The sequence below is a fragment of the Dendrobium catenatum genome, unplaced genomic scaffold, assembly GCF_001605985.2.
Source record: "Dendrobium catenatum unplaced genomic scaffold, ASM160598v2 fragScaff_scaffold_1580, whole genome shotgun sequence".
NCBI lineage: Eukaryota > Viridiplantae > Streptophyta > Magnoliopsida > Asparagales > Orchidaceae > Dendrobium > Dendrobium catenatum.
Window position 1 is genome coordinate 220376 of NW_021320042.1, and position 15402 is coordinate 235777.

The window sequence follows — 15402 nt, forward strand, 5'->3', positions numbered from 1 at the left end:
CGTGACTATGAAGAATAACCAGTTAAAATCATATGCCACAAGTGAAAATCAATCGATTGCAAGAAAGTAGACATATGAGTTTTCCAACAATCAAATGTAATATTTTCAAACAAAGGTGGTATGGTGATTGAATAACCTTTCGCAATATTATGATTTGAAAAATTAGCCATGGATAAAAATTCAAAAGCTTTTAAAAACTAGATTTTATGAATACTGCTCTGATACCACTTGAAAGTTTGTTAGGGATGCTAGGCCCTTATGAACTGGCCCAAGGCTACTTAAGAGGGGGGTGAATTGGTAAAAAATATCTTTCAATCAAAACACAAATCAAAACCAATATCACCACAAAGAAAATCAAAGTGCGGAAATTAAATGCGGAAGTAATAAAGGAAAGAACACACCAAATTTATAGTGGTTTGGTCAAACCTTGACCTACGTCCACTCCTTGGAGGTACCCTCCAAGTATTGCACTACAAAAGTGTCTCTCCTTTAGGCCCCACAGCTAGGCGGAGAAGCCCTTACTGAATCATTTCAACCTTTCCCGGTGCTGCGGAGTCGCCGGGTCCTTTGACACCAAAGAGATCTTCTTCTTTGGTGAACTTCCCTCAAGACAAGCCTTGAATCTGACGGTAATAAGGTGCAAGCCTGCCGGAGCAACCGTATGGAATCCCCCTCCACACTCCCTTGAGTTCCCCCTCACAGGATCTTCTCCCTCTCAGACTTCACCCGTTGTTCACTCCCTTTCAAGCTCTCTCTTCAAGTTCCCCCCAAAAGAATGAAGCTACAATGGCTACCAAAGACACTTACCACGTTTCAAGTTATAGCTTAAATTGAATATCTCAAAATGAGCTCATTAATGCAAGTTACCGACATTATCATCCAGGATGATACTAATATCGTCTTGTACGATCTGTGCAAAATAAGCCCAATCAGCCGGGATGATTTGGGATAATCAGAAGAAATTTGTTCATATCGTCCAGGATGATAATATATCATTTAGGGTTTAGGGTTATTATCATTTAGGATGATAATATATCATCCTGGACGAACAAAACAAATTATGGAATATCATCCTAAACATCGCCCTGAAAAAGAGCTATCTAATATCCAATCGTCCAGTGTATCGTCCCAGACGATCCTGCATCGTCTAGGATGATTTGATCGTCCAATCAAGTCATAATTGTTTTCCTTAAATATCAGATTAATTTTTGGAAAATTTTTTCTGGATTATCCTGGACGATATTTTATAGTCCTTGATGATCCCCTAGACGATGTCCAAAAAAAAAGTAATTCCTAAATAGATCTGGCGGCAGATTCTTTCTGTTTTGAGCCTATCGTCCTGGCCGATACAAAATCGTCTAGGACAATGTTTTTTACAAAATGATGGCTACTTTAATGAGGATGCCCTAATTAGGATTTCTGCTTTTGAACTGATCGTCCAGGACAATATAAAATCATCCCGGATGATGTTACCAAACACAGTAAACTCTAGGGAACAATCAGAAATCTTCAATGTTACAAAGCATCAGGAGCCACATAAAATACAATAGACCCAAGAAAGGAAAAATGTACAAGCTGACTCAGACTTAGTCTACCAATTCTTGAGCTGGTTCCAAATTGCAGTCTAATCGTGTGGACCTGAAATGTCAGAAGATAAGGTAGTCGTAGAGAAAGAAAAGTGTTTGCTATCATCAAAATCATCATCCATGAAAATAGATCTGCAACAAACTGCCTATTTATTACTACCCAAAATTTGCATAAAATAAAAGTGGTCAAACACCACTAACCCCAAACCTAGATTTGAATCCTAGGATCGACGCAAGTTGACTTTGAGTGAGATACTCTTTCTGTTCAACTCCTCATCCTCCTCTTCTTCTGGTTCCTTGGATTCATTGTATCGGGATACCCAAGTGAAAAAGAAAACTCTTTAATCGAAGGGGAGGTTATTATTTTCATTATAGGTACAAAATTATCCAAAATTTAGGCTTATAAATAGAAAAGGATTGTCCCCATAAGGGGTTTCCTTTCCTTTTTGGAATATGCTTTTCGATATTTGCATCCCAACTCAAATGTCTAACTTTCACAACTCTTGACCTTTAAAAAATTACATCAATATTAAAATAAAAAATCTAGACCCTCCTATATCAATATTATCTTAAACATTTAAAATCAAATAAATCCCAAGTAGTTTATATATGTATATTAAATTTAAAACTCATTCACACTTGGCTATGCTCTTTTGATTTCAAGGGGGACTTGAGTAATTTTGACACCTACATAAAAAATTATCAGTTAAATCATTAACTTTGCCCCCTTGATTCATAGCCTTACATGAGTGTGGCCACCTATAAAAAATTCAATGAGCAACCAAATCATTCCTAAGGTAAGAGTATTCTATCACCCATCATAGTAATTCACATATTACAATTAAAGTAAGCAAATACTCACATTAATTAATTTTTAATCACAACATGCAATTAAAACTCAAAAAACCCAGCATACAACAGTTAAAAGTAAACACCGGCCTAGCCTTGGCTAGAGTTGGTTGTCCTAGTAAACCATCTAAAGTATGTGAGTAGGCTGTTTAGCTTGGATATGTCATCAACGGGTCAATTTGTTGAAGTTATCTAGTGTTCAAGGGTTTGTTAAACGGTTAAGGTGAAAGTTTATGTTTGAGTTTAAAAATTATTATATTAAAACTTAATTTTAGAATATTTTAATTATTAACTGGTTACTACCTTTTTTCCTCATTGGTGTTGTCAAGTTTATTTCCCCATCATTTGGGAAAATTTAATAGCCACGTAGATCTCGGTTGTTAGTAGTAACTAGGATTGATTAAATTGATTTTATTGGTTGAGGATTAAATGTTGATAAAAATTAAATTAAGCATTTTAATTGATAGTTAGGATGATTAAATTAGATGTTTCTAGGATTTTAAGTGAATTATTGAATTTTTAGAATTTTATAATTATTTAATTACATTAATTAAGGGAGTTAAAGTTGACTTTTAAAATTAAAGTAATTTTTAGAATTTAAGTATTTTTCTAAAACATTTGATTTTGAGATGAGTAATTAAACTCTAAGTTTTCTCAATTTAGAGTTTTCTACATTAAGTTATGATTTTTTAAAGTTTTGACCTAGTTTTAAACTATGGTTGACTCGAGAGTTGACTTTTTTACTTTGGCTGAATTTGGGAGGTTCGATATTTTTAGAAAATAATTGATTTTATTTAGAGGTGAATGACTTTGAGTTTGATTAAATTGGTTTTTTATAAAATTATTGGTGAATTTTCAAAGTAGAGTATTTTGGTATTTTCAAAATTGCTAATTAAGGAGATTTTTAGAGTTTAATCCTGATCATTCCTAAACTCCTTAAAATTACCCCCAAAGGTTAGAAGTGACCTAAGTGGATATTTACAAGTGTCATGGAATTTTTTTGAATTTTAAATAGTTTTAATTAATTCATCTAATTAATTATCAAATTTCCTTAAAAATTAAATTAGATAAAAATTTAAGGTTACATGATAGTGCTTTTATTTTTCATGAATTAAAGGTTCAATTATGAGCAATCAAAGACCTTATATGGATTTTTGGGATTTAATATGAATTAATTAAGAAAACGGGTCAATTAGAAGAGGGGATTTTGGGCTCCCTATTTGGTGGACCAAATGGAATCCACTTCTAATGAAATTTGGATCATGGGATTACCTAATCCTATGGTCCAATCCCTCTAAATTTGGGCCCAAGTGTAACTCTCTAAGGTGGCTAAACAAACCACCCAAGACAACCTCTAGGTTACCTTCAATAATTCCTATGTCACTATCCTATGCTTGGAAGGTTATGAAATCAATGGCTCTAAACTCCTTGGACTAAACATAATCAGCATACAAACATTCAAATCCTAGATCTCATTAGATAAATTATTTGGCTAATTTGAAATTAGGGGCCAAACTATGACACCTAATCCTAGATTAATTTAAAGATGCCCTTAAACACGTCAAAAAAATGGGAGAAATTTTGGCCATGTAGAAATATGCCCAAAATTGATCTCCCAGTGTTCCAAACCATAGGGATACTAAATTTAGCTATAATTGCATAATTAACATAAATTCTTTTTTTTTTTTTTGAGGAAATGCAAAAGTTGCATTAAAATGAAAGAGTAAACAACCTAATACAAACTAGGAAGTAAAAACTAATAGATCCTTGATCAATAGAAAAAAGGAACCATATTAATATTATATTTGTTTAAATTAAACTTATTATTTTTGAAATGAAACCCAATGTTTCCTATTTTAAGACCGTTGAGATGCAGGGGATACAAAAGTTTTAAACAACCCAAGGGTTGGTTCGTATCCCAGAGTTCCCATCCTGTTAAAAAATAGGATCTAGTATTGATCCCATAATCAAATATAATAAGTTTAAAAACAAATAGAACGACAAAAGCAAAAGGAAGCTACAAAAGAGAAATAAAAGACAATTACAAAAAATCCAGGACAATCGCAGAATTCCTAAGAGTAACATCAATAGGTATTTCGGTTGTCTTTTCCAACTTCCAATGATGTAGTCCAAAGCAAGAGATTTGGTAAATACTTTGGTCATAAGCTCCAGCCTCTGGTATCTTTCCACTTTGATGTTTGCAATGTACATATCCGCTAACATATTATTGAGATGATTGGGAAGAACCTCTCACGTAGTTCTTCTTTTTGAGATCAGTAATCCCTCTTCTAGTTTGCTCTTTCTCCGATCCTAGAGCTTGTAGTTCCTTAAACAATTTATGTTTATGACCGAAAGTATCAAGCTCCATAGTAGAACCCTTTTTATTCTTCAATAATACAGTTTTTTTTTTTTAATTTCAAATTGATTGCTGAAGTAGGAGTAATGGTTTCATAATAACCATCTTTTTCAAAAGACCTTGCTATTTTTGTTGGAGTCAAGACCGGGATCATCTCCTCATAATTTTCTAACTTAGTCAAGCTGTCTTTTGATCCAATTACTGAGATAGGTTCAGCAATATGTTCGGTTAACAAGTTAGTTACGGAATAATTATCCTCCTTATATGCCTCCTGGATTTGTGGTAATTCAAAAGTTGAATTTTGAATTTTCAAAACTTCAGCATTTTTTTGTTGATCCACGGAAATAGCTGCATTATCTCCTAGATTATTCATCAAAACAGATTCAGCAAAATCAAAATTAATTTCATCATCAAAGTTTGTGATTGATTGAATTCAAAATTTGAATTATGAGCAACCACCAGCTCAAAAATCAAATTTGAACTATTGTTAATTGCAACTTCATCTCCTTCCTTTATTTCAGCATTTTCTATAATTTGGCAATTAATTTCTGCATGCTTCAATGGATCGGCCTTCTGAATTGCCAATTGATCAACAAAATATGCATCTTTTAGAGGATTGGTTAATGGATCGGCTACCAAATTGTTGTCATTAGAATTACAATCTACAAATGGATCAACAATTTTTGCTTCTTTCAAAGGCACAGACACCAATTCTTGAGCATAAGGAAGTTTAGAATTCAAATTCACCCGAATGCATGCTCTAGCAAATTCTCTTCTCCCCCATCTGAACATATTAGCATCCCAACAATGAAGAGGTAGGCGAGGAAGACGAACCCATAACAGAGAAGAAACTCCATCCAAGGAATTGGAGAGAAGTTAGGAGACCACTTATCTAACCCAACAACGAAGCCTCCTACAAACCAAGGACCTCCTTTAAGAACTTCTTCGATGGCTTCATGAGTTTGAAAGGAACATAATAGCCAATCTAGACCAAGAAAGGTTATATGAAACCCTCCATATTTCATCCATTGCTTCCTCAATTCAATAGCACATTATGAAAAAGTTAAAATTTTTCCAAGAATTTTCACAAACAACGATTTACTCAAAACTTGAATATTGGAAATTTCCTTCTCCATGTCAAGTTTAACAACATTTGCATCTTCAATCTCATCATTAATCTAATTCAAATTAATTTTAATGTGTGGCTTTTTGATCCACACATTAGAATTATCCAATCTAGATGAAATAACTGGATTAATACTCTTTTCATTCTTCAATAAATCACTGAAGCTGCTCCTTGAAGAAGAAGCCTCCTTGTCATTTTCTCTAGAGATAATAACCGATGTAGGTAATTTTGGTATTTTTTCAAAAACCTAAATTACCTCTTTCCCTTTACCTAGCTCCAGCAAAGGCTTGTGTTTAGAAATCAAACCTCCCTCTTTGATGACAAGAGGAGATTCAAAAACCCGAAGATTGTGAGGGGAGATGCGTTTGAAGGAGAATCTACCTTTTGAATCCAACATAATTGGAATCGCGGTAGAAAGAAAGGATTTGGTGTTCCGGTCATCCATAGATGACCGGCCACCTTCTTCCATGTCCAACTTTTGCACCCAAAATCTTCAAATGCTCCTTCAAAATCCTCCTAATTTTGTGGAGCTTCTCTCTCTTCACTCTTCTCTCTCTCTTAAATCATATAAATTCCACTACTGAAATTAAACTAAGAAAATGTAGAATTGAGGTTTGGAACCATAGGGCTTTTAAAATTCTCCCTGAGATCATTCTTATAAGTCTAAAAACTCCTAATTTGGTCAAGTATGGAGGAAGATGATAATTTTTGAAGTTCCATGGAATTTTTGGAATTTTAAATCCTAAAGTTATATAGTCAGCAGTGGGCTTTACATGTGGTGCAATCCAAATGATGACCAATCATTAGTGCTGACTGTATAATAGAGGGATTAATCATGGCCGTTCGATGGAGAATCAAATGGCTAGGATTAAATGGCCTTTGAGACTTCTATATTTAATCTGAACCATTGATTAGGATCAACGGCTCAGATTTCATCTTCAACCTCCGTCAAGTGTTTATAATCTTAAGCCTTCTCCGGAGTGATTCAAGTAATCCTGCCAACAAATTTCCACAAAATTTCATGGAGAGGTCAGGATAGTAAGGACTTTCAATATAATGGTGGGATTTCATTTAATTAAAAGTTCCTTTCATACTTGACCGCCATTACCTAGCTATGAGCTTGGGAAGAGGATCTCACCATGTAGAAAGCCCCAATAAATGAGTTTTTTCTATCAAGAAGCTTGAGGGAATGAAGACAAAGACTTTTCCATCAGACGTCCGGACTGGAGGATCACTAAATGTAGGAGTTCGAGTGAAGGATGGAGAGTTCTCATCGTTGCTTGCTCAGGATGATAGCTGGGGATGACTAAGAAGATGTGGAACACTACGAGACTGCTTAGAGAGATTTGGGGAGGGTTTTAAAATGCTAGGAGTGAATGAGGTGTTATGGAGAGGAATGCCCTATATAAACAATTGTTGTGAGCTTGGACGGCTGGGATTGGTTGGGAAGGCCATTGGATGACTGTTCATTAGAAGGGGAGATGTCCCCTAGGTCTCATGAGCTTGAAGCAGATGAACCTAGGCTTTGGATGAGGTCCAGGATAGAGAGAACCACTGGAGCTCTAGTATGCTTACTCCACCTGCCAACAACGACTAGATGAGTTAGAATGAAATGGAAAGGTGTCTGGAGATCTGATGAGCTTGAATGGAGGTTAATTTAGGCATGGGAAGGTTGGATTCATTGAGATGGCTCAGGTTGACTCAAACTTATACGGTTTGGATCCATTTGGGTGTGATATGGATCAAGTTACGTTAAGGGATTGATGGGGAAGATGCGTTAGGTCTAGGGGCACCCAATGCAAGTATCAATTGGGTTTGGTATAGTCTGTGGAGGAAGATGGCTCAACCCATAGTGGTTTTGACCACTTTGGTTTAGCCAAATTCCCAACCTAAGTTGACATAAGGGCTAGGCCAACTATGGAAGGTTTGTTGGGACATGGGGAATCCAATGCCACCATTGATTTAATTTGATTTGGCTCATAGGAGACCCTCTTTGGAGATTTGGGTCAAGCCAATTGGCTAACACAAGTGGGCCCAAAGCCTTTGGGTCTCAAGGGGGATTCCCTAGAGACCTGACAAGTCATCCCATGGGTTTGGGTAGGCTTGGCAAGGCCTTGGTCAAAGGGTTTTGAATGGGTAGAGGTGTTTGGGAGGTTTGGTCAATTTTGGTTGACTTGGTCAACCAAGTTGACCTAAGCTCAAGAGTTGGGCACATTGAGTTCAAATTAATCATATGAACTAAATGGAAGTGGTTTTAAGTCAAAAGGAATTCACTTGGTTGGAAATGGCCATTTGAACCCTTAAAGGACATTTTGGTCAACCATAGTTGGCTTGGTTAACTAGGTCAAACCAAAAGATGAGTTTGGGTCTAGTGTAATTCTAAGGATATTTAATATCCAATGGGATTGGTTTTTAAGGTTTATATGGCTAGGCCATATTGAATTTTGGGGAAAAGACCAAAAATTCCCTTAAAGGGCTTCTTGGTCATTTTTACCACTGGTCAACACTAGGTCAAATTGGGTCCAACAAAGTGTGGATTACTGATCAACAATTCATAACAAAGGTCATGGATGTGTTTAGAAGCTTTTGAGAGAGTCCTAGAGTCAAATTCTACTAAATAACTAGTCTAGTGGGCTATAGATATTTAAAGGTTTTGCAGCCTTTGGAAATTAATTCAATGTTTAGGGCTAGGAGCCTCATATTGAGTTCAAATTTGGTGGCTTGACTTAAGAGACATATTTAAACAATATTCAATTGATAGACTCTAAATCAGAGGTCATTTAATTGTGTTTCAAGGAAATGAAAAAAATACCCAAAAAAAGGTTTCAGACTTAGGCTTTTGGCCTCATATTTTTGAATTGAATTTTGGGTTTGATTAGTTAAGGTTTGGAATATCCAAATCAATCACGATCAGATAAATGATTAGGGGTTGATTGGATAAAACTAGGGTTTGATTGGAGATCAGATTGAACCTTGATTGTAGGGAGGATAGGAATCTGGGGTAGGAATTGGATTGAAGGCTGGATTGAAATTTGATTGGGGTCTCTATGATTGACAATCGGATAGTTTTCAACCCTTGCATTACCAAGCAGAAGTCTAGATAGGTCCTGATGTTCTCATACAAAGATGATGTCAACAAATGGACCCCCAATATATGTGTAGTAGAATGAAGTTCTACTGCACTTATTGATATTGACCAAATAGAATGGTAAAGAATCTTTGACCCTAAGGGAAGCAAAGATCTAGCCGGCCTTAGATAATTAGGTAGAAGGTAGAAGTATAGAAGTGGCACAAAGGGTGTCATCCAATACCAGTAATTCTAATCCAAAAGGGAGATCGAGAGAATCAATTTTTTTATGACATATCACATTTATATTATGATGAACGGGATTTGTATGCCAATAAGGTTGTCAAGCCCTATGATGATGCACATCATACATCAAATGCACCAGAGTGAAACTTAAAAAAATGGTAATCATTCACCATGTCAAACTTAACATACATCATAGACATATAATTATTACAAGAAATAACATTACATCATGAATTCTCTTAAGACATGTATATACAGTAACTAAAATCCACATGAAGAAACTTCTATAATGATGTTGCATATGAATCGCATATGTTCATGAAGTCATGAATAATTATGGCAGGAGGTCCACAATTTGAGAAACTATTCTAACAAGGTAATCTCAGATGATCTAATAATGAAATATTATAGAGTGCAAATAAAATAATATTAAAAAATGAAAGAAATATTAGCATGATTCGATGCATTAGAATCGACTGCCTAATCTTCTAAGGCGTTAAGCATAAAAGTTCAATTGACCTGAGTCTCAGTTGCTATCAGGTCCTATTAATCTCATGGGTCAATGAACAGTCAAGAAATCGGATTCTTTAATCATAAAAGGTATATATATCAATATTATCTGAACTGACTTTATAAATTAAAAAAACATGATCATGAATAAGAGTGCCTGGGATGACACGTAGCTAGCAGAGATGAGGACAACTCATATAACTGTCATAATTCTAAACAATTTCTCTCTAGACATTTATACTACGGTGGCAGATTTTAGTATTTGAAAATAAAAGATGTTGATAACCTCATAAATACCAATGTCCTACAAAACCTACCTGCATGACCATAAAATGAATGAACTAAGTGCAGGTGACATTGCTTCAATGAGTTACATCACTGGACCAAATAACAAGGAAATATAGGCACGCTGGTCTGGAATCTGGATGGTCCAAACTCTCCACCTGAGGATAATTTATTGTGTGCGGAGGACGTTATGTAGTTTGGCACCCAACCAAGTAGCATTCACACCCAAGTTTCCCCCCGCTTAGGACTTCACTAATTAACTACCTCTCTCTAGTCAGCCTCCATCACTTGGCCAAGTGGCAGAATATATTTTGGGTGCTTTTTTTGCTAGACTAGAAAACTTTGCCGTTACTTGTCCCGTCCTCTTTCTCCCGAGCTAACTTTCGCCCCACAATTTATCCTGCCCCATTTGCATGAAATCCCAGGTCCCTTGTCCCATTACTTCGTCTCCCTCTTGACGTCCGTTCTTTGTTCGCAAACTCATCGAGCTCACCTCCCTAATTCAGATAGTATTCATCTAGGGCATCACACTCCCTTCTCCTCTCTTCTTCAAACCGATGTAAGTTCTTTTTAATATTGATTTGAAGATCATTACTATAAATTTAGAACATTTAATGCATGTTTATTTTACAGTTTGTAAGTTATCTTAATTATACTTCATTTTGATATGAAAATATTTGTGCAGCAACTTTATAATTCCCTTTGAATAGTCTTCTAAAAGAAAAAAACATGTAAATTAAATAAATTTTTTGTCATTTTGTTGAAATGACAAAAGCTGGCACTAGTGTTTTTCGAAGTATTCTGTAAAATGTTTGGTGATGCCGTTTTTTTTTTAATAATTTGGAATGGTGAGATATGCAGCTTGGTAAATGAAAAGTATAGATAAAAGTACTGATGCCATTAGAAAATTCTTTTGATTAATATATGAGTTATGTTGGAAAATTTAGATCCTAGAACACTCAGGATATTTAAGATTTGATTTTGAGAAATTTGAAATCTGGTTTTAATATATGTATATTTGAAATGAATATGTTGATGAGATGAATTTACTGATACTAAGATATTTTAATTTAAATTTATTTTATGTATTCATAAGTATAGTCTAATTTTATCTTGATCATGTGAAGGATTAAATGAATTTTGATTTTTTTTTTTATCTTTGTTGTAAAATTTAGTGTATTGATGATACAATAACACTTAATGTTTATATCTCATTGAGATATTTGATTGTTTATAATCATTAAATGAGCAATGTTATCAATATAGGTTGCAAATATGAATATTCACATTGAGGAAGATTTAAAAGAATTCTTAGACTTAACATAGTTCTAAAGGTCTACTTATTAGCATGCAATATTTGTTGTTGATGCTTGCCGTTTTTTAAAAAACTGTGGTTGTTTTATGTGCTTATTGATATTCACTTTCTATTGTTGTTGATGCTTGTCATAAATTGCACATTGTTGATGCATGTTCTTTATTGTCTCTAACTCTTGTTGATTGCCACCAACCTCCATTGATTGTTAATCACCTATTAAAGTTCATTTTTTCCATTCTTCATCTTTGACTTAACATTAGCATTGCTTGCCTTATCATGAAATCTCCTCTTATTTAGTGCTAGAGAAGGGTTAATCAGTGTAAATTTTGCTACTTAAGCTTAAGCTTGATTAGATTACAGGTTTTTGAATAGAAGAAAGATGATATTATAGCCAATTGCTTCTTATCTTTTGTCAATATTTATTTGTACAAATATGGTGTGACTGTAATTTTTTTATGAATTTATTTGGTTGATGATAGCAGAATGGAAGGTCCTTGTGCTCACCCCACAACATCAAGTCATAGTGTGCATGAAAAAAAATGGATATAGCTTGGAATCATTTCATTGAAATTTAAAGAGTGATGAAAAGAAACAATTCAAATGCTTACATTGTGATACTGAAGATAAGGAAGGAGGTATAAACATAATGAAACAATATTTAGCACGAGGTAAGGGGATTATAGCTCCCTGCAAAAAAAAGTGCCACATGATGTGTGATGCGCCAAAATCTAATTTTAAAGATTTATTCATTTATATTTTAATAAATAACAACTAAAATCATCTAATAGCATCTATCTGTAATAAAAAGCTAAATAGATTCTATAATTAAAAATATTAATATACATATTTGTATTTATTCTCAAAAATTATATACAATACTCAGGATTTATACAATCATCACATATCTATCATATCTTCAGTACAAAAAAATAGCTAAAATAAAAAAGAATATGAAAAATGAAGAAATCCTAACCGTCCTCACACTCCTAATTTTTTGCCCTGATATGAAATCATTTAACCACATGTAATGAGCTAAAAAACTCAGTAGGTGACCAAAACCTACAATTGAATTCAAAGTACGATAAACGAGTACTATACATATCAACAATTAAATCATAATAATAACATTTATATGATTATTGAATCAATACATAAATAGTAAAACTATATGACATGAAAGATAGTAAATAAGCAAGAGTGTCAAATCACTAAAGCAATCATCATATCAATACTACAATCAATAGAAAATCATATATATAGATGAAATTAAATAATCAATAAAGACTTTCAAAATCAAATCAATATAGTAAAATCATATAGGAGTGTACATATGCTATCCAATTATTTTATATTAGTATTAAATCAATATCTCAGTCACATGCTCAATATTTCCTGTATATTATATGCTCAATGTATATATCATACTTTTTGTATCAATAAATCAATAACAATACTAATAATAAATCCATACAATAATATAAACAATACCTCAATAATATTCATTTAAGTAGTTATACTAAACAAGTAAGAATTTTTGCTATCATGATATTTTTTAGTTTGCATCAGTGCTAGTAAATTGTTGGCTCAATAAATAATGTTATCACTCTTTGTCCATCAGCATACTAATCATCTCCTAATAACTCACAATCAATATATCACATAAATTAATAGAGGATAACATCAAACCACAATATTTAAAGGAAAGTCCATCGGTCCATCATCATGTACTAGTCAATCTGTCTACAACGAACTCATCAACCAACCCTTACTTATCTTTTACCTATTATTTTCATAGTACTACAACAGTAATCTCAATTATATATTTACGTTCATTTTTAATATATTATAATAAATAAAGTATAAATTGTGCAATAATAATAGGACAAGGGATATATTTTTTAAAATTAGATAATGCATCTGCTCTCACCAAGGATGCCATAACCAGGTGTTATTTATTTACTGAGGTTGTCGAATTGATAGGCTTGGAGAATACTGTGCAAAAATAATTGATAATGATGTAAACTATAAGAAAGCTCGTGAGATGTTACGTGAAAGATTCAGTGTCATTTAAGTCATCTTGTGCAACATACTATATGAATTTAATTTTGAAGGACATAGGGTGCATACCTCACATAGAGGAGTTTGCTAAAAAAGCATAAAAGGTGGTAATTTCTACTTGCATGGCTTAGAAATAAAATAGATTGGATAGACATTTTACATCTAGAAGCTACAAATTTAGGCATGATTATTAGATATCGTATAATATGATGCATATCGTAACGGTACGATTAGACACAAATTTTGAATTTTAAAATTTTACATAAATTGTGATGGGCATCTATTTTACTAATTATAATAAATCGCCCTATATGATATTTATCATACAGTTCGATGTGTTTAATCAACCTTAATTATCACAGGTGCCCTAATTAGGGTTTTTGGTTAACTGATCATCCAATAATATATAAATCATATTGTACAATTAGTTTAGAAAACATAACTTCTTTCTATCTCACTAACTCACCTTCTCAAGTGTGTGTGTGTGCAAGGTTACTTAGCTTTAGGATTCACTGGAATACATGATGACTCAAGAAAGGTAAAAAGTACAAAAAGAATGAAAATACAAACTTTAATCCTAGTCTACCAAATCTTGAGCTAATCATGATTGCAAGTGAAATATGGACCTGAAATGTTAGTGACTAGGGGAAAAACATATATGCAGTAAATTCAATTATTAGGAGATTATATAGTTAGAAATTCAATAATATTTATTATCAATAAAATCATAAGACTTTGGTCTAAATTTGTAACAAATTACTACTTCTTACTCCAAATGCATGAATTTATCCTACTAAAATGAAAATAAAGTTTTTGAGTTCCTTCCAGTGAATGAAAATAAATAAAAAAATAGTTGATATAATTTTAATAAAATATTTTGGACTGATAGTATATAATATATATTTTCCTAATGAGACTCTTAATTATAGATATGGATTAGGCCATGTGCATCTCTAGACCTCTATTGAGCTTTTAAGGGTGAAAAAAAGATTGTTAATTTTCTTAAAATTTCACTATCTCCATAAAACCTAGAATATTAAAATATCATATGTCTAGGCATGCCAATATTCCATTTTCATATTCATAATTATTCTTGCATTTCTCCGTCGAGACTATACATCATATATGGTTTTAACTACACATGGCCATTGTATACATTAAATGAAGGATGCAAGGTATTGAAAACATCATTATTTTCATTAGAGAATAAGAGTCGACATTAGTGCTTAATATGTTCTTAACATCATCAACCCATAATAAACATCTAGCCATACATGGATTAAATAACAAACAAACTCATATTCATTTTATTCATTTAATAACAAAGTATAAGAAATGTAGTAAGAAGTTTATCATAGGAATGTATCTAAGTATTTTCAAATACAAATACAAGCTAGTCCCTCTAAAAGATTGTATCTTTTACTTTTCTAGCCTCCCTTAGAATTTCCTCTAAGGGAGCACTAAAGAAATACTTAATTATGTTTAGGGAAATGAACATCACAAATAATAGAACTACATGTATTTATATAAAAAAATTTATTTGACCAGGTCAAAATATAGGCTTTTAGATATAGCTGGGGGTAAAGATATTAGAAACACCACATTAAAGCTAGATGTCCTACCTTGCTAAATTTCATATTAATATGCATATATGATAGCATATATAATTATATACATTATATTATTGATATATAAATGATATGTATGATAAATCATAGATAAGATAGATAAGCTTGATGATAGATTTGACTTCACTTCTAGATATTTGTTATTTGCTGGGCTATATAGGTTTGCATATTTTCAAGCAAGGTTAAGGATTCTGTAGACTAAGGTTATTCTGGCTGAAGGATAGAGTTTCTTTTTATATCTATCGATCTTTCTTTTTCTTTTTGTAGTCATGATATATTATTCATAGTGATGGACAAGTTTATTATATAAGATGGATATTATAAATATGTTATTTTAAGCTTAAAAATATAGATATTTAATGAATAGTAATTCATT